General features: G+C 38.8%; 4 non-coding genes across 4 annotated transcripts; all 4 read left to right on the top strand.

The window, feature by feature from the left end:
* The first annotated feature begins 19514 nt into the window (after positions 1-19514).
* trnal-caa (transfer RNA leucine (anticodon CAA)) lies at positions 19515-19623 on the top strand. The gene is made up of 2 exons: positions 19515-19552; positions 19578-19623. It is a non-coding gene; the product is annotated as a tRNA-Leu (tRNA).
* A 449-nt stretch (positions 19624-20072) lies between these two features.
* trnal-caa (transfer RNA leucine (anticodon CAA)) lies at positions 20073-20181 on the top strand. Its single transcript has 2 exons — positions 20073-20110; positions 20136-20181. It is a non-coding gene; the product is annotated as a tRNA-Leu (tRNA).
* Positions 20182-20551: 370 nt separating this feature from the next.
* On the top strand, positions 20552-20660 carry trnal-caa (transfer RNA leucine (anticodon CAA)). The gene is made up of 2 exons: positions 20552-20589; positions 20615-20660. It is a non-coding gene; the product is annotated as a tRNA-Leu (tRNA).
* Positions 20661-21070: 410 nt separating this feature from the next.
* trnal-caa (transfer RNA leucine (anticodon CAA)) lies at positions 21071-21179 on the top strand. The gene is made up of 2 exons: positions 21071-21108; positions 21134-21179. It is a non-coding gene; the product is annotated as a tRNA-Leu (tRNA).
* The last annotated feature ends 274 nt before the right edge of the window (positions 21180-21453 follow it).

Below are 21453 nucleotides of genomic sequence, written 5' to 3'. Positions count from 1 at the left end.
AAAAATCTAATAATCTAATAAGACATGCTCATTCATTCATTACCTTGATCCTACATTAATTCATTCATACATGTATAAATTCATTCATTCATTATTTTAGTAATCAAGACTGTTATTTATGTATTCACTGAGCAACAAAGCAATTGATTTTAGTTAGTTTAACCCTCCTGTTGTCCTCCCGGGTCAAATTGACCCCATCTCTTTTGACTGTTCCTTCTTTCCTTCCTCCCTCCCTCCGTCCTTCCTTCCTTCCTTCCTTCCTTCCTTCCTTCCTTCCTTCCTTCCTTCCTTCCTTCCTTCTTCCTTTCCTTCCTTCCTCCCTCCCTCCTTACTCCTTTCCTTCCTTCCTTCCTTCCTTCTTCCTCCCTCCCTTCCTTCCTTCCTCCTTCCTCCTTTCCTTCCTTCCTTCCTTCCTTTAATTCCTTCCTTCCTCCCTCCATCCTTACTGCTTTCTTTCCTTCCTTCCTTCCTTGCTTCCTTCATTGCTCCTGTCCTTCCTTGACTCGAGGACAACAGGAGGGTTAAAGCATTTATGTTTCCTTTATCATGTCCTCCGCCTACCACCAAACTCACTCTCTCTCTTTTTATCGTCTCTTTGTCTTCCACTGTTCCTCTACCAGCTCTTCTGTCTCTATCCGTGTGTGCTGAGGGCGGGTTTAGGCGACGACGGCTCTGTTGTTTCAGGCAGGTGGTTGAAGGTGTGTTCTCAAATCTATCTGGATCCCTTCCAAGGAAATTACACAGTATTAGAGTCACTGTAATGATTCACAGTTTGTATTACAGTTTCTTCAACGAGAGAGCATGAACGCCACCTGGATTATACAAGTACAGTTTTGTTGAGTGTAACGCCAAATTACAGCGTAGTTTCACAACAATGAACTCCACTAAGGTAAACTCAGATTAAGTCTAATTCTGATGTTTAACCACAAATTCAAAGAGTATAACCCAGTTCAGGTAGGATGCTGCTAATGTGTCTTGCAAGAGCTTTAGTTTAACCCTCCTGTTGTCCTCGAGTCAAGGAAGGAAGGAAGGGAGGGAGGAAGAAGGAAGGAAAGGAGGGAGGAAGGAAGGAAGGAGGGAAGGAAGGAAGGAAGGAAAGGAGGGAGAGTAAGGAAGGGAGGAAAGGAAGGAGGGAAGGAAGGAAGGAAGGAAAGGAGGGAGGAAGAAGGAAGGAAAGGAGGGGGGAAGGAAGGAAGGAAGGAAAGGAGGGAGGAAGGACGGAGGAAAGAAGGAAGGAAGGTAGGAGGGAGGGAGGACAGAGGAAAGAAGGAAGGGGGAAGTTAGGGGTGAGGAAAGAAAGAGAGAAGGAGGGAGGAAGGAAGGACAGACAGAAGGAAGGAAGGGAGGAAAGAAGGAACAGTCAAAACAGACAGGGTCCATTTGACCCGGGAGGACGACACAAAGTTTAAATGCAGTTTTAGCCATTTTAGATGTTAAAATGTTGAAAAAATAACCTTTATTCTAACCAAAAGTCACTTTTTTAAAATTCTGTTGCCAAGCTGCTATAAAAAACAACATAAACCTTCCACTGCCAAAACAATTTTAGACCAATATCGATATCCAACAAGCAGCCACAAGTCCTCTCATGCATTACATCGAGTATTAAAGCTCTGTTGTGTGTTGTATGAGCCTCAAGAGTGTCGGTTATATAAACCCTCTTCCTGTAGAGCTGCTGATCACTATAAAGATTCATCTTAGTCTGGAGTTTTAGTGTCCCAGAATGGTTTCAGTGTGCTGTTTTAGGAGCTCTCTCCAGCCGCATACGAAGAAGATTCATTGGATAAGCGCTCAATGATTCTTTTTATTGTTAAAATTTAGATTCAATTGCTTTAACCCTTACATACTGTTCATTTTGACATTGTAGAGCTGTAAAAAAAAAATACCCTATACTGATCCTAATGTGGCCCCAAATATACAAATATGGAGCTACAATGCATCTTTTTACACATTTTTGTACAAATTCAACCTGCATTTATTAAAAAACTCAAAACATCTGTACTCCTTAACCACATATAGTGATTGTGTATGTCTTTGTTTCCATGCATATATACACATAATACCCCAAATATACAAATATGGAGGTACTATGCATCTTTTTTTAGTTTTTTCTGCAGCTGAGACACATTTTTGTACAAATTCAACCTGCATTTATTAAAAAACTCAAAACATCTGTTCTCATGGACTACATATAGAGATTGTGTATGTCTTTGTTTCCATGCATATATACACACAATACCCCAAATATACAAATATGGAGCTACAATGCATTTTTTTAAAGTGTTTGTGCAGCTGATACACATTTTTGAACATATTCAACCTGCATTTATTAAAAAACTCAAAAAATCTGTTCTCCTTAACCACACATAGTGATTGTGTATGTCTTTGTTTCCATGCATATATACACACATTATACACAGTTTGCTCTCAGCTCTGTTAAAGATGAATCAAACATGTATTAATAACTAATGGGAGACTAATTATGAGTCAGAATATGAACAGTATTTGAGGGTTTAAGGAAATCTCTTCACAACATATCACCAGACTGGTTAAGCACTAAACCTTTCTAGACAAGCTCCTGCCTGTAATCTTACATATCTTCCTGGTTACAGTTTATTTGTATGGACTGCACTGTGACTATAATAATAAACCTGAGTGGCTCCTCCTTAAACGTGCAGACTACTTTGTAGCGGAAAAACACACGCACAGTGATTACATGCGGTGATTGAGTAAGGCAGCTGACAATCAGCCAACTCCGTCAGGTTGAAACAACAGTCTCGTCCTCAGGCTGTTAGGTGGTGTGACAGAAGGTGTGAACTAACAACCACTGAGATGAAAAGAATGCAGTTTTAACACCTCCAAATGTCCACAAGGAGAATATCAAGGAGAAAAATAAACTCGGCAGCCAGAAAAGGAAGTGAATTTGGCTCCCAACTTCAAAACATACTCTTCTCGAAAGTTGATTTTTACTCCCACGAAACTCAGAAAGGCTTTTCTTTGCTTTCAAGTTTTAGATCTGAAGGTGGTCTAGACATCGCAACGCTGTCACGATTCTGTCACTCTCCTGTCATCTCTGTCTTTATTGAATTATTTCCTTGTACTATCTTTCCTCCTGCATACTTTCCCCAACCCTACCTTTCCCCTCCACACCTGCCCTGCATCATTCCTCCCAGCCAATCAGCTACTTGCCTGTTTCCTCGTTAGTTCAGTTTGTATTTAAGACCTGTTGTTCAGTTCAGTGTTTGTTGGATCGTCTGTTCTTCCTTCCTGAATTTCTAAATCCTGTTTCATAATGAATATTAATCCCTCAGTTCCTGTTGTCACCCCCTATTCGGTCCACCTGTTCAACTCCTTTTAACAGACACATCAAAACATGAATTTGAATAAGTGTCTTAAAGAACTTTCTCTGTATTTGGTTTCAAACTTTCTTGAGAAATGTTGAAGCCTACATTTTTAACCCTTACACACTGTTCAGGGTCAAATTTGAGAGCTGTAAAAACACCCTATACATATTTCTTATAGTGTAACTTTTCCTAATGTGACCCACACAGTATACAACAATGGAAATTAAACACAGTTTTATATGCAAATATACAAGTTTGACATTAAAAAGTTTAAAAATTAGCATTCAAACATGTTGTTGTATTCATTATATTCTATAAAATATTCTCCTGAACCATAAAAAAAAAAATTCAAACATTTATTAATGACTGGTGGGGAATTTATGAATGTGAATTGGTGTAGAGACTCATTGTAAGTCAGAATATGAACAGTATGTAAGAGTTAAGGAAATAAAGTGTTCTGCTATTTTTGTGGAATTTATGGTTAACTCTGCCCTTTGCAAAACATAGAGAGTATACGATAAATAAGCTGATGAGCTTGTTTCCAGCTTTTTTTGTGAGGAAGTCATGTTTGCAATATTAATCAAGAATTTATGTCTTCATGATGGAATTAAAGTTGTAAAATAACAGAAGTGGTCTGTCTTGAAACTCATACTAAACAAATATTCAATAAGAAAATTTGCCAAAATGTGCAAATTCAGCACTTGGGGTTCACCCATCTTAGTTGATAGTTTCTGAGAGCTGTATTTCAAATGAATACAACTATTTCATTTTGAAATGTGTGTATTAAATGATGTCCTCAAGACATAATATTGTGATGTTATTGTATTGTTGTATTGTTTGTTTAACATGTTTATACAGTTAGATCAAACAACGCATCACTTCCTGTCAGTCTGATCAGGAAATGACAGAAATGCAGGTAAAGCTGCTCGTTAGTTACAAGAGGAAACAGTTTGAATCTACACAGACGCACTGATGAATCACCGTCTTTTCACTCCGTGTCATTGTGAAGGAGTTAGCAGTAAATGATCTTCAACTACAGCAACAACTCTTTTCATCATTTTGAGTTTAGCTTTGTGTTTAGTTTGTGGTTTTTACACTATTATGAGAACACTCAATATTAGATGTGTCTTTATTTCCATATAAGGTTTAAAATATTGATGGAACTTATAATGAAAATGATGATTTAACCCTTAGATGCATGACCTACTGATACCTACACTCTTCCATGAGTGGGGTCAAAAATGACCCCAATTAGAATGAATGCGTTTTATGCTGTAAACTTAAGAAATGTATTTCATTTTGGTTAAAGATGATGATTTGTATTATATTTTGGTCAACAAAAGAATGATTTCATGTTTGACAAGCTCATTTATCACTTTAATAACATTTTTATCCCAGCTTTCAAAAAGGTCAAAAACGGTTAACATCCAAAAAGTATCCCAATTAGAATCAATGCATTTAATGCAATATTATAACACAAGAATGATTTCATGTTTTCCATGCTAACACAACTTCAACATTCATTGTTTGTGTATCCGTCTGTCTGTCTATGCATGTACACTCACGCGTCTTCTTTCTTCTCACTGTGAGCAGCTGTTACAAACTACTTGTTTCTGGCTGTGAGCACTGCACACAGGGTCACTGCATTTCCAGCAACTATTGGTGGCTTTGCACACATCTTACACCTCTTTCTCTTCTGTTGGCCCTGTCATAACCCTAACCCTAACCATCATAGTGAGAGTCTGCTTCTCTACACAACAAATGCAGTAATGTTAGCTTTCTTAGTTAGCTAGTGTTAGCTAACTAGAAAGTAATTTGATAATAATAATTATAATAATAATAAAAATAGGTGTGATTTATATAGCACCTTTCACATATCCAAGGACACTTTACAATTTGATGATGATAACACAACACTATATCACACAAAAATCATGTATGTGGAAATTAAGTTCATATTTTATAACAGCATATATATTCTGAGGTATACAAATGATGATAATGCTTGTACTAATAATACATGTATGTTGCTGTGAAAAAATAATCTTTAGGGGTGGTGAGACTGCTGACATTAGATGTGTGGATCGACAGTAAATATACCTGACAGTCACAGTTGATAAAAATCAAAGGTTCCTAGGGTTAACCCCTGAAATTCCATAGAAAATGATTGGGGTCATTTTTGACCCCACGTATGGAAGAGTGTGGTACTGATACAAAAAATGCAATTACTTAAAAAATATAACAATTAGATACGAATCCAAATGGCCTCGTGTCAAAGACAACCTATTTGAGGAATACATGGAAGATTAAACGATAAAAATTTAAAATTACAAAGATATTGCAAAAAAACAACCGCTGGGGTCATTTTTGACCCCACTTATGCATCTAAGGGTTAAAGGAATTGACTAGTGATTCTTTATATTTCCTTATTGTCAGCAAACGTGATTTGTAGTTAGCCAAACAAACAATGAATTGATCTTATTATTTAGTGTATTGTGTGTTTATCCGAAGCCTGTTACCACAGCTTGTATAGAAACGGCTCCAAAGAGTGGCAGATTACTATGTTATTATCTATTTTTACTCTTCGGCGCTGTTTCTAAACAAGCAACAATAATCACTGTCCTCGGGGATGAAAGTCAACCAGTGCAGCGGTGTGACTCATTGACATGTTTTTAATAGTTTCTGAACAACAGCGGAGGTAGACGGTGCAGAACAATGTGGCATTAGAAGCTTTGGATGCACACACACAATACTTGTACGTCAGATGAGTTCATTATTAGTCTGGTTCTGCATATGAGATTTACTGACATAAGAAAACTATAGAAAATTGCCAACCATATCTTTATACAAGAAGAATTGCACATCCACAGTATTTAATGCATTATGGAACAGAGGATCATACTCTGTTGCACTCATAAAATTACCTCTGCAATCCTAATGAATATATTCCTAAATATTCTGCTGCTTTCTGTAGTCCTCTGTGTTTATTTATTTTATTCAACAAACTGCATCCAAGGTGGAAATCACTGTAGGACATTTAACCCTCCTGTTGTCAAATTGACCCCATCTCTTTTGACTGTTCCTTCTTTCCTTCCTTCCTTCCTTCCTCCCTCCCTTCTTACTCCTTTCCTTCCTTCCTTCCTTCCTTCCTTCCTTCCTTCCTTCCTTCCTTCCTTCCTTCCTTCCTTCCTTCCTTCCTTCCTTCCTTCCTTCCTTCCTTCCTCCCTCCTTACTCCTTTCCTTCCTTCTTTCCTTCCTTCCTTCCTCCCTCCTTCCTTCCTTCCTTCCTTCCTCCCTCCCTCCCTCCATCTTTACTCCTTCCTCCTTTCCTTCCTCCCTTCTTACTCCTTTCCTTCCTTCCTTCCTTCCTTCCTTCCTTCCTTCCTTCCTTCCTCCCCCCCTTCTTAATCCTTTCCTTCCTTCCTTCCTTCCTTCCTTCCTTCCTTCCTTCCTTCTTTCCTTCCTCCCTCCTTACTCCTTTCCTTCCTTCCTTCCTTCCTTCATTTCTTCCTTCCTTCCTTCCTTCCTTCCTCCCTCCATCCTTACTCCTTCCTTCTTTTTTTCCTTCCTCCCTTCCTCCCTCCTTCCTCCCTTCCTCCCTCCCTCCCTCCCTCCCTCCCTCCCTCCCTCCTTACTCCCTCCCTCCTTACTCCTTTCCTTCCTTCCTTCCTTCCTTCCTTCCTTCCTTTCTTCCTTCCTTCCTTCCTTCCTTCCTTGACCAGAGGACAACAGGAGGGTTAATGTGAAAGCTGACTAACCACAGAAAGCTGGAAACATGAGGTTCTCAAAAATCACATATAAGATCTAAAATGTAAAACTTCTGCACTGTTATCTGAAAAATAAATGGCTGCTAGAGCATACAGTTTAATAAGAGGTGCAACAGATTCTTTTTAGTTTTAAAACTTTTCTGGAAGCCAAAGTTCAACACAAGGTCAGAAAATAAAGCATTCCTCTGGTTTGATGTGCTGATATACTGCATATTTTATATTTTATGTACACCAAAGTGTTTCGTATGTCATCTATTTTTAAAGCATTCTCTACAGCAGCATAGAGATGCTGTAAAAATTAATATGTGCACACTCGTAGCTTTTTATAATACTTTTTTTATGCTCCTGTTTTATGGTGCTAGATAGTTCATAAAAAAGAATATCTGAATGTAAAATAAGATTACTTGAGAAAATACTTGTGTTATCACTAAAAAACTCCCTAAAATAGGTTTTCCCGCGTTTGAACCCTGTCGTCCTCTTTAGAGGCTGAAGAGCAGAAGTTGCTGAGAACAGACACCGACCCATTGAAACATCAATGACAAGAATGCGACGTATCCAACGCAGTGTACACACACGCTGCTTTGAGTCAGACTCACACACTCACAGCCGACTGGACACACACACACACAGACGCACACGCACACACACACATATACACACACACACACACACACACACACACACACATACATCAACCCATATTGTGTTTAATTCCTCTGTTTCTTAAGTGAGTCAATGTTTGTTCTCTCTCGTTCTCTCACACACACAAAGACATAAAATCTCTCATAACACAGAGTACTTCTTTAATGCACACACACGCACGCACACACGCACACACACAAACACGCACACACATACCTTACACACTGTACTCATACACATTCTTCACATGAACTCACACACACTTAGCCAATAAAGTAACACCCAGGTCACACCCATGCTCTCCCCATCCACACACACACACACACACACACACACACACACACACACACACACACACACACACACACACACACACACACACACTCAGTCTGCTGTCTGCACACTCCCACATCAGAGGTTAATCATAAATAAGGAAACGCCTCAAAAAAAAAAAATTGGTTCATTGTGCCAGAAATTAAATGCTGTGACTCTCAATCATGTTTAAAAGCTTTCAAAACTCTCCTTTTAGAGTCGCTAACTAACACTCAGCTCTTAGTTGATACTTTAAAATGATTTTTTACTGCATTTTTATATTTTTAACTATGTGTCCTTCTTGCTGCTCTGTTATTGTTGTTGTTGTGTGCAACTACTTTTTTTGGGTTTATCATAGAGCATATTTGAGTGACTTAAAAAGTGCAGTATAAATAAAATGTATTTGATAATAATAACTATTATTACAATGATTATGATAAGGATTAAAAAAAACTGTCATTTAAAAGTGACAGGTTTACTGGACTGTATTAAAATATAAATATAAAATGCAGTCACACAAAGTCAAATGAATTACTGTCATATGTGCGTTATATATTGCTCCTCATTATCTGAATTGTGAATCATAGGATCTGGAAACTCCCCTGATGTGATTTCAACATGATCTCACTTTTAACTGTAAACCACGTCACAGTTTTCTTATAATTTCTACATTTTAACGTGAAGTGAAGGGCCTCTTTCTCATTTATGGGTTAAGTAACTACAACTGCTTTAAGAAACCATTTTAAAATTTGTAACACAAACTAAAACAAAAGAAGCATGGTCATTAATGCTGATTTTCTTGCTTTGTGACATGTTTGTCCAACAATAGCAACAGGTGTCCAACTGTATTCTGTGCAAATGACTGATGGTTTTGGATTTGACTGACACTGTGTTTTTTCTGGTTCATGTTGTTTATGACACTATCTGTATGTATGAAACTCTGTGTTAATTTAGAAACAATTCAAATACATAGTAATCCTACTGGAAAGAGAAAGACACCATCTATGCAACAAGTCTCCTCCTTTTTTAATGAATAATTGTAGTTTTTACTCAAATTAGACCTTCTCTTTTGAGGGTAAATGCTAAATATCTGTGCATAAATGTGATTTGTCATCTACATTTGATATGTTTGACTTTTGCTTCCAGAGCTGTGGACACTTTTGCAGACTTATATACTTAAATAAATCTGACCAGTTCAAACTAATCTCACAGGTTTACATTAACGCTTTAGCTCCGACTGATAATCAGTAAAATGACCTTTTTGGCTGCACGTCAAACATTGAGTTTGTCTTATTAAACACAGACTCAACAGTGCAAAGAGAGCAGAGAGAAGTCCCCAGTTTCATTGGAAATCGGTCTTAAAGGTAAATGATGAAGTTTGTTTTATGATTAAGTAAAGTGCAACATTCATTGTACTTAACATAAAATATTAACAACTATAACAAAGTCAAAGCTTTCCAGTTTTATTTGGAATTGAGTCTACAGTTGACTCCAGTGTTGATGCCTTGCTCATTGAGCCTCACAGGATCACTGTCTCGCCTCACTAGAGGAGATCTATTGATACTATATCTTTACATAATGAAAGTAATAAGATGTTTTAATGAGGCTGGTTTAATGAGCGTAGTAATTTTAATTCTCAGGGCAGCATTAGATTTACTTAAAAATTGGGTCCTGCTCTTAATAGGGTTTAAAAACCTCGATAACAGCTAATGAGAGTTGGTTTACAGAGACAACTGACTGTTTTAACAAGATGATAGAAGTTTGGATCCTCAGTCAAACCACTGGACAAATAAACAAAAAAGTTTTATGTAATTTAAAAAGAAGGCCTCTTTACACGTAAAACAATCTTCTTTTCGTTTTTGAATTTAATTGGATTCAATAAAGAACTGAGATGATGAATATTGATAGAGGAGGAGATTCATGCACAAGATTCACCTCAAAATGATTTTTAGGTGAATCTTCTGCAGAGGCGACCGTCTTGTAGTTTCAGTCACTAAATGATAAGTTGGACTCTGTATTATTTATTTCTCCTTAAAGCTCACTTTGAAAGGGATTTAATATTCTGAATCCTTTAGAGCATATTTTATATATTCAATAAGAAAGCACAATTTCTGCTGCTTTCAAGTGGTACATCCCAATCACATCATGCCACCATTACTTCGTCAAATGTCTAAGCTGCAATTGAAAAAGTAAAAAAAAAAAAAGAAATCATCAAAACTTGCCATTTCAAAAAAGAAAGCATGACAAAAACTGTCCATTCAAAGATGAGTGGAAAGAAATGAAAAATGTGTTCATTTTTCCTGAGGGGAGCACAAGATATTTGTGCTTTATCTGTAATGAAACAGCAGTCATAGTGCAGAGTGCTAACGTACGCCACCAAGACACCAGTTTTAAAAAATATAATCCCAGAAACCGAGAAGGGGAGAAGCATAAAACTGAGCCAGTTGAAGTCATCATATCAAGCATCCAACTGATTAATTGCAAAATCAATGACATTTTCAATCATTAATACAGTGAAGAACTCATACGGCAGCAGACTCATTACTGAACACTCACACCATTGTTGCTACCTGTGTGTCACAACTTTAGTGCCCAAGTTTTAGGGCTTGGTAACACAATGAAGGTGTCAGTTCTCTCATTGTCATTTCATGTACTTACTTACTGGACCTGTGATGCAAGTGGCTATTTGGTAAGTGGACCTCACTTGTATTTGAGAAGAGCCAAGAAAAATGGATCTCCACATTGTTTTATAGCCTTTCTGTCCGTCTTTCACTCATGGATTTCTCCACACTTGCGCATATGTGTCCAACTGTGCCTTTTGCACCTGTGTGTGTACGTGAAAGCATGTGTGTGTGTGTGTATGTATGCAAGCATGCATGTGTTTACGCTCTAATCAATATTCCATGTGGGCTTAGCACAAGCGGCACGATTCGTCTCACGTTCCTCCCCCTCTGACAGCTGTGACAAAAGCAAACAGCAGCATATGGATCAGTACCGCTGCTGTCCACCTGCTGCAGGGCGTGCTCTGTTGACTAAAGAGCTAACCTGAGAAACTTTTTTTTTTACTATTATTTTGAGTGTGAACACACACACACCATCAACAAAAGCCCTTATAATACATTCAGAAGACGCCCTTGTGGAATTATGGATTGATTTTACTAAACGTGTGGGTCGTTTTGGAGGTTTTCCTAATGCATAAATATAAAACCAACAGGGGACGACAAGCCACAAGGCTACCTGCCTCCCTGTTTATTATTTGAACTGGCACAGAAACTATTAATCCTCTGATTTACAGCTTTTTCTAGCTTGTGACCCAAAAAATTAAACTTGTGACTCCCTGTTGCAGTCATAAACACTCTAATAGGCTTTTTCACTTGATTATAGTGTGGAGAAATCATAGCTTGAAAACTTCAATTATCACAGAGAGAAAAACACAGTCATCACAAGGTTCATAAACTAAAGTAAATAAGAAAACTGGATTTTAGAAACATACTTTTTCAGGTTATGTAAGCCATATAACAACTCTTAAAATTGATTTGAAAAGGACTAAAATCACATATGCAAAAGAAGAAGCACTGATGTGTAATGTGATGCTGGAATACTTGTGTGAATACTTAAAAACAATCTGTGTATGTTGGTTGTGGTTTGTGATTTGGAAATTTGCCTTGATCCAGGACAGTCGTATAATGTGTTATGGCTCTGGAAAGCTATCTTGTAGAACCCAAACAATTCAGTAACTCCTGAGTTCAAAACGTCTATTAATTGCACAATGATCTGTACTAGGGTGAGTCTTACAAACGCAAAGATGAAAAATACTAAGCCACTAACAAGAAAAATATGTTGCAGCAACACTAATAATTTAAACAGTTACATCTTCTGGCCAGTGGTGGCAGCACTGAGCACACCGCTGCTGAGAAGTATTTCAATGAGTGAGCAAGAAGTGCTGTGTAATTTTTGCTTTAACATGGTTCGTACCGCATCTAATGGAGGATGAAATTAGTCATTTAGCGTTTAATTACTTTACACATCTTTTTTTTCAATCTTAAAAGCTGTTAACAAGATCCCACTGGGTTCATTCTTTCAATATTTTTTCCTCAAATTTAACTAATTTAAGTGCCACTTAGTGATTGAAATGAGACCCATGAAGCCAAGGGTGCTTACCACAGTATGATGGTCTTAAATCTTGAATATAAAACATTAATGTGGACTAACTACAATAACTCAGACTCTCTTCTTCAACCACAGTTAAGTAAAAATCTAAATTAATAGACCACTCTGTCTCTGCTGGAGGTTCAATCCATTTTCTGCCTTTCTGAATGTTTGTTTTTGGCTCATTTGTTCCATTTCTTATTCCCTCTCAGCGTCTCACCATCCCACCCTTCCCTCTTTTCTCCCTCTTCTGTAGCAGTTTCCACCTTGAACCCCCTTTTTTTTATGATCCTTGCGACGCCATAATGTTGCCGTCTTGTTTTTCAGGGGGTTAGGAATGACCACTGCTGTGGGACATAGGTCAGTGTGCAGCAGAGCAGTGAAACATTAGGTCATGTTATAAATAGAGCTCTGACCTCAAACCAAGACCCCCAACCTGCATAACTTCACCCCTTACTCTATACCTTATATAGAATCACATATATTTGGGGATCCAAGATTTTAAGTAGATTCAACCTGTACTTTCCTATTTAGTTGTATTCACACTGGACTGGACGATCCTGCAGGGCATGTTTTATGTTTTCAAATTATGCAAAGAAAAGTATGGATAATGAAGTGGTAAAGGGATGTGAAAGTAGTTTGGTTTTGACTTTGGAGGACTGTGGATTTGCATTTTGATAAGGAATCTGAGTAAAGGGAATATTTGTTTTTTTTGGAATATTTGATTCATGGTCCTGGGTCTGCACCTCTTCACCATAATTAGTCTTCCCCATAGACTGTATGTAAAAATGGACACAGCGAGGTGTGACCTTTAGTTTGCATTGGAGCCAGTTTGAAGCCCAGAGTGGCAGCTCATGGTTGGCATCATGCTTTCTATTTATGAGCCAGGAGCTTCCAAATAAGGAGTGCGGGCAGCTAAACTGGGCAGGTATCATAATGTAGTTATATTAAACTGAAATATTGTGACAATAGTTTGACTCCTGGAGCCGGAGAGAGGAGCAGCTGAGCCACCTGTCAATCACAGCTGGCCCAAAAGCTACTAGAAGTTTTCAAATCTTATTAACAGAGCAATAATGTCTAAAAAGACCAACAGCACAGTTATTAAAAGGGTCTAAATTTAGCGATTTAGACCATAATTGCTTGTTGAATAAAATGATTTACTTAGTATTTCCGGAGAGAAGTTGATGCTTTCTGAATGTGAATCAGTTGGAAACAGCATTTAGCAGTGGCAGTGGTGTTGCAGTGTGAGGTAATCCTGCACTAGCTTCCATCTCAAACAGTTGCTGCTTTCCCACAGTCGGGGGTTTAATAAAAGCACAACACTTATAAGTATGATTTTAATTAAAAAGACAACTCCATAAATGTGTATGTGTATGCTTTTTTAATGTTTCATGTTTGTTCCTGTTCTGCCACAGCTGGAAAATCTGGAAAATGCAACCTGTCCTCTTCCTTTCTCTGCAATATGATTTGTGTGTGTGTGTGTGTGTGTGTAGGTGTGTGTGCGTGTGTGTGTGTGTGTGTGTGTGTGTGTGTAGGTGTGTGTGTGTGTATGCTAGATCTGTGTTTGTATTAGGTGGAAGCAGAGCATGTTTGTAGCTACTACGGGGGAGCACAGAGAGACACAAACCATGGGACTAAACCATCAACCCGATCGAGGAGCTGAATTTAAATGAGTGACAATGAAAGACTGAGCGAGGAACAGAGAAAAAGATTAACGGAAAGAGAAAAAGATGCAAGGAAGAAAGAGAGGAAGCGGAGGATGACACTGAGACAAATGAGGAGCAAAGACAGATTGTAAAGGTTGTACAAAGCTACTTTGGCAACACTGTACTTGATTATAATGACACCAATAAAGCACATATTTGAATTTAAGAAAAAGACAGTGCTGGATAGGAAATACAAGGATGGATTTACATTTTAAAAAATAGCAGCATGGTTGCATAGTAAACGTATTTCTTTGATTTATACTGGCTGTTTCATTTAATCTTTAAAAAACGATGCAAATGAAGTTAATTAGATTACACACAGCATAAAACAGAGACAGATAGGGCAGCCTTGGAAGCAGCGAGAGCAGACACTTGAGAAGAGAGGACAGAGAAAGCGAGAGAGAGGAGGGTGGAAAGAAGAGGAGAGAATGGATTGAGATGGGGATAATGCCAGAGAGAGGGAGAAAAGGGAAGAAAGAGACAGAGACGAGAGCAAAAAAGGAGGAGGAAAGAGACACAGCGAGAGGAGAGAGAGAGCAGAGAGGAGAGTGAGAAAGACCAGAGCATTGGCAAAGAGAGAGAGAGAGAGAGAGAGAGAGAGAAAGCAGAGTGAGCGAGCGAGTATTGAAAGACAGAGAGAGAGAGAGAGAAAGGGCTGGAGAAAGAGAGAGACTGCCGAGTCATGTGACGGAGCAGCACGTGTCGGCTGGCAGTGTCAACTCTCACTCTCTCTCTCTCTCTCTCTCTCTCTCTCTCTCTCTCTCTCTCTCTCTCTCTCTCTCTCTCTCTCTCTCTCTCTCTCTCTCTCTCTCTCTCTTGCTCTCATTCCTTCCACTCAGATACAAGAGGTCCTCTCAGCCAATCAGAGCGCAGCAGCACTAAACCATACTGCCTATCTGTCTCTACCTCTCTCTCCTTCTCTGTGTGAATCTATCGCTCTCTCAGCTGACTGTATGACCTGCCAACACACACACACACTCTCTCTCTCTCTCTCTTTCTCCCTCTCTCTCTGTGTGTGTGTGTGTGTGTGCGTGTCTCTCTCTCTCATCTGTCTCTCTCCTTCTGAATGTCACAATCAGAATCTGAATCAACTTTATTGGCCGAGCACCAAAATGTTTAACCCTTTAACGTCCACTAATTCTCTCAATTTCCTTTTTTAAGCAGCTTTCAGGTTTGAAAAATAACCTTATTTTATTCTGTCTGACATATCTACACACACACATATAGGTATATTGTGTATATATCAATTTATTACAGCTCATTGAAGCTATATAATGTGATCAAATGATGTCTTATGCATTGCTTTATGCACATTTCCCCCAAAGTCAGCCACATATATTTGGTAAACTCTTGGGCTCTCCACTTTGATTTAAGATTAAGCTCTACAGTATGAGTCGGAGCGATGTTTGATTGCACAGCATGACTTTGTAATCCCACTGTTCTGGCTAGGTTAAAGACACCGCAAACCCACACAGGTGTTTTCAAGTTATTGTTAATTAGACTTCTGCTCAGTCCAAGCTGGGAATAGCATGCGGCTCTAACTGCTAATAATAATGAAAAGGGTGTAATTTGTCCCACTTTAACAGGTGCAGTAAAGCTACAGTAACATCAGAATCAGGGAGATGAATCAAACACAGACTGTACACACCCACACAATCATGAGAAGAGGTCTAGTCAGACAAAACCATTTTAAATCACCTGTGTAGGTTTCAGGCTGCTCTGAAATCACCTCTACTCCCCCGTCAAACTGACATCAGATCATCCGTGCATGCCCACAAACAGCTGTTCATTCTGTAGCCTTTGCTGCTAAGTTGTTGTTGTTTTTTTTGGTTCTTCATGTTGTCCACTTGCACATTTCAGACTGAACACGATGAATGGATGTATGAGCATGTGTTGAGGTTTTACATTTTGAGTAAACAGCGAGAAAAAAAAGCTAAGTCTGATTACAAACTGTATGTACAAGTAACGTAGGCAGACGGCTGAAGTCTGCTGAGAGGCAGATTCCAGAAGCTGGCCAATCAGAGCACAGCGGGCTCATCGAGATTGGGCCTTTAAAAGACAGGAGCTGCTTCTGAAAGAGGCTGAACTGAGGGGCTGCATAAAGTATAGCCAGTATAAGTTAAATAAGGAGGTTGTGAACTATAAATCATGAAAATATGTTCCAGCAGAGCCCCAGAATAGAAACATAGTCCTAGAAATATGCATGATACTTCCCCTTTGACCTCAGGTTTGACAATAAGTGGATATTATGTACATTCTGTTGCACATTGTGTGTATTACACTGTAGGGTCATTGCCGAAAATTGTTTCAGGACATCACATGGTTGATTGAACTGTTCACGAGAACGATGTGATTAGCGAATGTAAACATTTCTCTCCTCTGCACTCACTTCCTTTCATTTTCCATCTCCCTCTTCATTATAGCTAACTCTCTCTAAATCTGGACTGATATTTCTATCTCCCTGTTTCCATCTGTCTCTCTTCCTGGCGTTGTGTGTTTCATGGTGCATGAAAATCTCACACACACCCGCACACACTAGGATGACTAGGTTAAATACAATGCATGCTAAGCCTCTGCATCAGTATGTGGCAGATGGAAGGAGAGTTAGAGAGAGAGGGAGCGGGCTGAGAGACATAGAGAGACAAATGCAGGTATTTTTCATGGATGATCTGAGAGAGCTTAATTGTGTCTGAGCACATAAAAGTCTGCGTGTGAATGAACAAATGCATTGTGTGTCCATGTTTACATCTGTGTTCTTTGGTGCATTTATTCTGAGTATGTGTGCATGTGTTAGTGTGTGTGTGTGTGTGTGTGTGTGTGTGTGTGTGTGTGTGTGTGTGTGTGTGTGTGTGTGTGTGTGTGTGTGTGTGCGTGTGTGTTTCATCCATATACACCTGAAAATGTATGTCTTTAAATATTATTTGTGTGTGTGCAAGTGTGTATGCCCGGCTTGGTTTTGGACATTTTTGACCAATCTGGGCTGATCGATGTGCACATACAATTGATTTACTACATGATGTTATGTGAGTACACATGACATAACATGTGAAAGGCGGGAGGAGGAAAGCTGTGAATGGAGTGGTAATGTGTGTGTTTATGTGTGTGTCTGTGCATGTGTGTGTGTGTGTGTGTGTGTGTGTGTGTGTGTATTTGAGTCAGTTGACAGATGTGACTGTGCAGTCTAATCATTATGTTGAATGTAAACATTACACTGCCTGGCAGAGGGAAATGCCATAATCTTTAACAGAGAGGATGAGTCCTGCGGAGTTAAGAGTGTGCTGTGTTTTTTTAGTCCACTGGCCACATACCAAATGTCCAGCTGTCACGCACATTTTAAAGTAAAGACTGAAACCCCAGTAACACGTATAGTATAATGGGTTTTTTAATGTATTTTTTATTCAACAGAAAAACACCTTAAAAAGACAAATTTGGCAAAAAAAAAATGGAGGCATCAAATAGTCAATATCATATTTTAGGACAGTTTTGGACAGTCTTAGATTTAGATAACAATTCATCATCTCTGCCTTTATCAGAAAAATTTAACTACCATTAATCAAACGTCTAAAATATAGGAGAAGGGAAAAGTGCGAATATAGAATAGTCAGCATCAACTGCAGGGTCTGAAAAGGCTCGGAGCTAAGATGCCATGTTGACATCATGTGGAGACAGACTCTGATTTACAGCACCGAGCTCAGTGTTAATCCATTTGCATTAAACAGAGCTTCTGGCCTTCAAACAGAGCCTTGGGTTAGAATATTGCCACTGACATGTTTATTTATTTATTTTGTTCCTTCATATTTATCAGTCATAAATCTCACATATTTCTCTTAAACTGAACAGATAGATATAAATATTAAGAGAAAGCAAAAATACAGGGGAACATACTGTATGTGCATGTAACAGAATAATCAAATCATAACCTGACTGATACTCCTACCTGGAGCTGGATCTTCCATCATATCCAACTAGCAAATAAGCCGATATGTTCACAAAGGTTACTGTTGGAAATCACAATACTCTAAAAAAATGGAAACAATGAAATAAAACAGCAACAAGTGTTACAATATAAAATGCATGAAGATTTCTGCACATGATAAAATAATGGGCCTGTGTTGGGTAGACGCCTGTATGGTCAAGGGATATCCTTCCTTTAACCAATGCTGATCTCCAAATAGAGGCTTAGGTTCAAAGACCGATACTGACAGCTGCTTCTCTTGACCCAGTTACACATTTGACTGCAGCGGCTGCTTTTAGGACAACCTTGGATGCCCTTGCTTAACTTTGAGGAGTTTTTTATCATCCCTTAACTAATTTATGTACAATAAGTTTCTGTACTCCATAAATGTAACCCTTAAATCCACCTTAAAGCCACCTCTAGCATCAAGTGACTTGAGGCTTGATTTCCTAAACACATCCTCCAGTCCAAGCATGTTTTAAGATATTTTATACAAAAAAAAATTAGATTATCAGGCTATTAATTCTCCTCCTTGTCCCTCACAGAAAATGTAGACCATCTTAATCTACTCAGTCCTCATCAGACTTGTGAAAGATGCATACTGGTCCACAACTGGTTCAACAGTAGTTGCAGTGTCATTAATCATGCTCATGCCTTAAACTCAGATTTTAGGTCAACTCAGAGAAACTTTCATCCTTCGGCATATGGCTGTGAAAATATCATTCTTGTGTCAAATTGCGCAAACATCATTCTGCACATGAACGTCAACCATCCAAGGGAAGGAACAAGAAGAAAAACAACATTTTTGACTGAAGAGGGAAGTTTTGGACTAAGTTTGGCCAAGTTAAGGTCAACAGGATGTCATTTGCAACCAGCACTCTATGTGCCCAGACTTAAAAGACTAAATCCCATCTTCAGGATATTTTTACATTTCGCTGTATTTTGCACATCTGTTATTTATGCTTCATTTGCTGTTTATCAACCTAGACATGCCCTGCACATCTGTGTCTCTGCCAATGGCTGTCAGTGCTGCCACACTGGAAACATTCTTTGTCTCGGAGGATGTTTGTGATGTGTTTGGGTTCAGTCTCTTATCATCTGGCTTCTACCTTGTGCACTTAACAGTCAGTGGAAGTATTTTATGCTCATTATTAAACTATACTTTGAAAGTACAGATGAAGGTTGCCTTACAGTCAGGATGGCTGAGCAGCCTAAGGCACCACACTTAGACCTTCCAGAAGTCCTGACATGACAAATATTTTGTGTGAAAAGAAAATGTAATCGTCAATACTACCCCCAGCATTTATTTAACCCAAATACAATATAGATCAGGCAATTCCACAAGTCTCCTGATGAAGGCATTGGAATTGGTTCAAATCTCATTCCCACATCAGAAATGCTTGATTATGTTGCTCATGTAGGAAAAGAACAAGAAGTCCTGGATAATGGTCTAAGTTACAGGTTTTGGGATTTTTCCTTTCCAAATGATGATTTTTTTTTCCTCCCAATGAATACGAGCGTTCATATTGCCTTCACAGACGTATTAGTTAAAACAATCTTTACAGAGCACTTAATAAAGATACATGGTTGGCAGATTGCTTCGCTCTCAGTTTTGCAAGACAAAACCAAACAAGCACTACTGGTCAGGATGGCCGAGTGGTCTAAGGCGCCAGGCTCAAGGTTAGTCCTTCCTAAGCAATGTGACTTCTGGTCTCCTAATGGAGGCGTGGGTTCAAATCCCACTCCTGACAAGGCAAAGGCTTTAGTGAAAAGAAGAGGGACTCTTCAAAGCTATCTTCACTTTCTTCTAAATGCAATTACAATATACAGCATTCCCCTGGTGAAGGAATGAGTTCAAAACCCACTCCAATGTCAGAAATTCTTGATGATCTTGCTGATGTGTCCTCTGTTGAAAGAGAAACATTTTTGGTAGACTAAGCAGAAGAAAGACAAGCAGTCAGGATTTCCTAAAGGTCTAAGTTACCAGTTTTAGGATTAGTCTGTCCCGAACAATCAGAATTGTTGGTCTCCCAATGGAGTTGTCTGTTCATATCCCCTATAGAAAGAAAACATTGTCTTCTTTTAGTGAAGACAAGGTTTCTAATATGCTGAATAAAGACACATTGTTGGTAGATTTATTTGTTCATGCTGTCCTTGATAAAAACACAAATATGTAAGACAACAATAACAAACATGACTGGTCAGGATGGCCGAGTGGTCTAAGGCGCCAGACTCAAGGTTAATCCTTCCTAAGCAATGGGACTTCTGGTCTCATAATGGAGGCGTGGGTTCAAATCCCACTCCTGACATGGCAAAGGCTTTAGTGAAAAGAAAAGGGACTCTTCAAAGCCATCTTCACTTAGTACAGAATGTGATAACAATACACAGCAATCCCCTGGTGAAGGAATGAGTTCAAATCCCACTGTGTACTCTTTATTTGAAAGAGAAGTATTTTTGGTAGACTAAGCAGAAGAAAGACAAGCAGTCAGGATTGCTTAAGGGTCGAAGTTACCAGTTTTAAGATAAGTCCGTCCCAAACAATCCGAATTTTTGGTCTCCCAATGGAGTTGACCGTGTTTACAACGTACTGAATAAAGACACATGACTAGTAGATCTCTTTGCTCATGCTGTACTTGATACCAAACCAAATTCAGCAGGCGAGACTAAACCAGCAACGTCGTCAGGATGGCCGAGTCGTCTAAGGCGCCAGACTCAAGGTAACTCCTTCCTAAGCAATGGGACTTCTGGTCTCCTAATGGAGGCGTGGGTTCAAATCCCACTCCTGACAGGTGGTATCTTTTGTCTTGAAAAGAGGTACTTTGCAAAGCTAATCTCATCCTCTATCATCATTGTACTGATGTAGAGTACGATGTTAATTGGGTGACGTCAACCTAAGTCATAATGTTGAGTGGCAGATGGTCTAATGTCCAAGTAATGCTCCATATTAAGTAATATAAATATGTCATCCTTCCTCATCTGTTCAGCAATCAAATATCTTTATAGTTGAACAGCTGCATCGGTCAATCAGACTCAAGATCAGTCTTTCCTGACAAATGGTGCTTCTTGTTTCCAATTGGGGGTGTAGGTTCAAATCCTGCTGCTGATGTGAGAAATGATACTGAAGAGAAAATACTGCCTAACATATCTGGCCACTGAAATAGAAAGAAAGTTGGTAGACTAAGCTTGGGAAGCAAAGCTGTCAGGATGGCCGAGTGGTCTAAGGCACCAGACTCAAGGTTCATCCTTCCTGAGAAATGGGGCTTCTGGTCTCCTAATGGAGGCGTGGGTTCAAATCCCACTCCTGACAGTCCTATAATTTCTGTTGAGAAGTAAAAAGTGGTCATGGTGAGGTTATGCTCAAAGAGAAGTTGCATGATGGTCTTCTCTGGCCTCATCCAAAATCAGATGTGTTAACAGTTGTTGGCCAAAGTCAAAGTGTGACAAGTTAAAATGATGATACACTAATAATCTGATAAATTTAAAAAGATTGCAATTTCATCGTCTGTAATAAGATTAAAATGCTGTGATGAGGTTTAAAATTATCATATGGTCATGAGAAACAATTTTAAAATGGGTTAAAA

Source organism: Scomber scombrus, chromosome 9 (assembly GCF_963691925.1).
Source record: "Scomber scombrus chromosome 9, fScoSco1.1, whole genome shotgun sequence".
Taxonomy (NCBI): Eukaryota; Metazoa; Chordata; class Actinopteri; order Scombriformes; family Scombridae; genus Scomber; species Scomber scombrus.
This window is presented reverse-complemented; position numbering and strand designations above follow the sequence as displayed.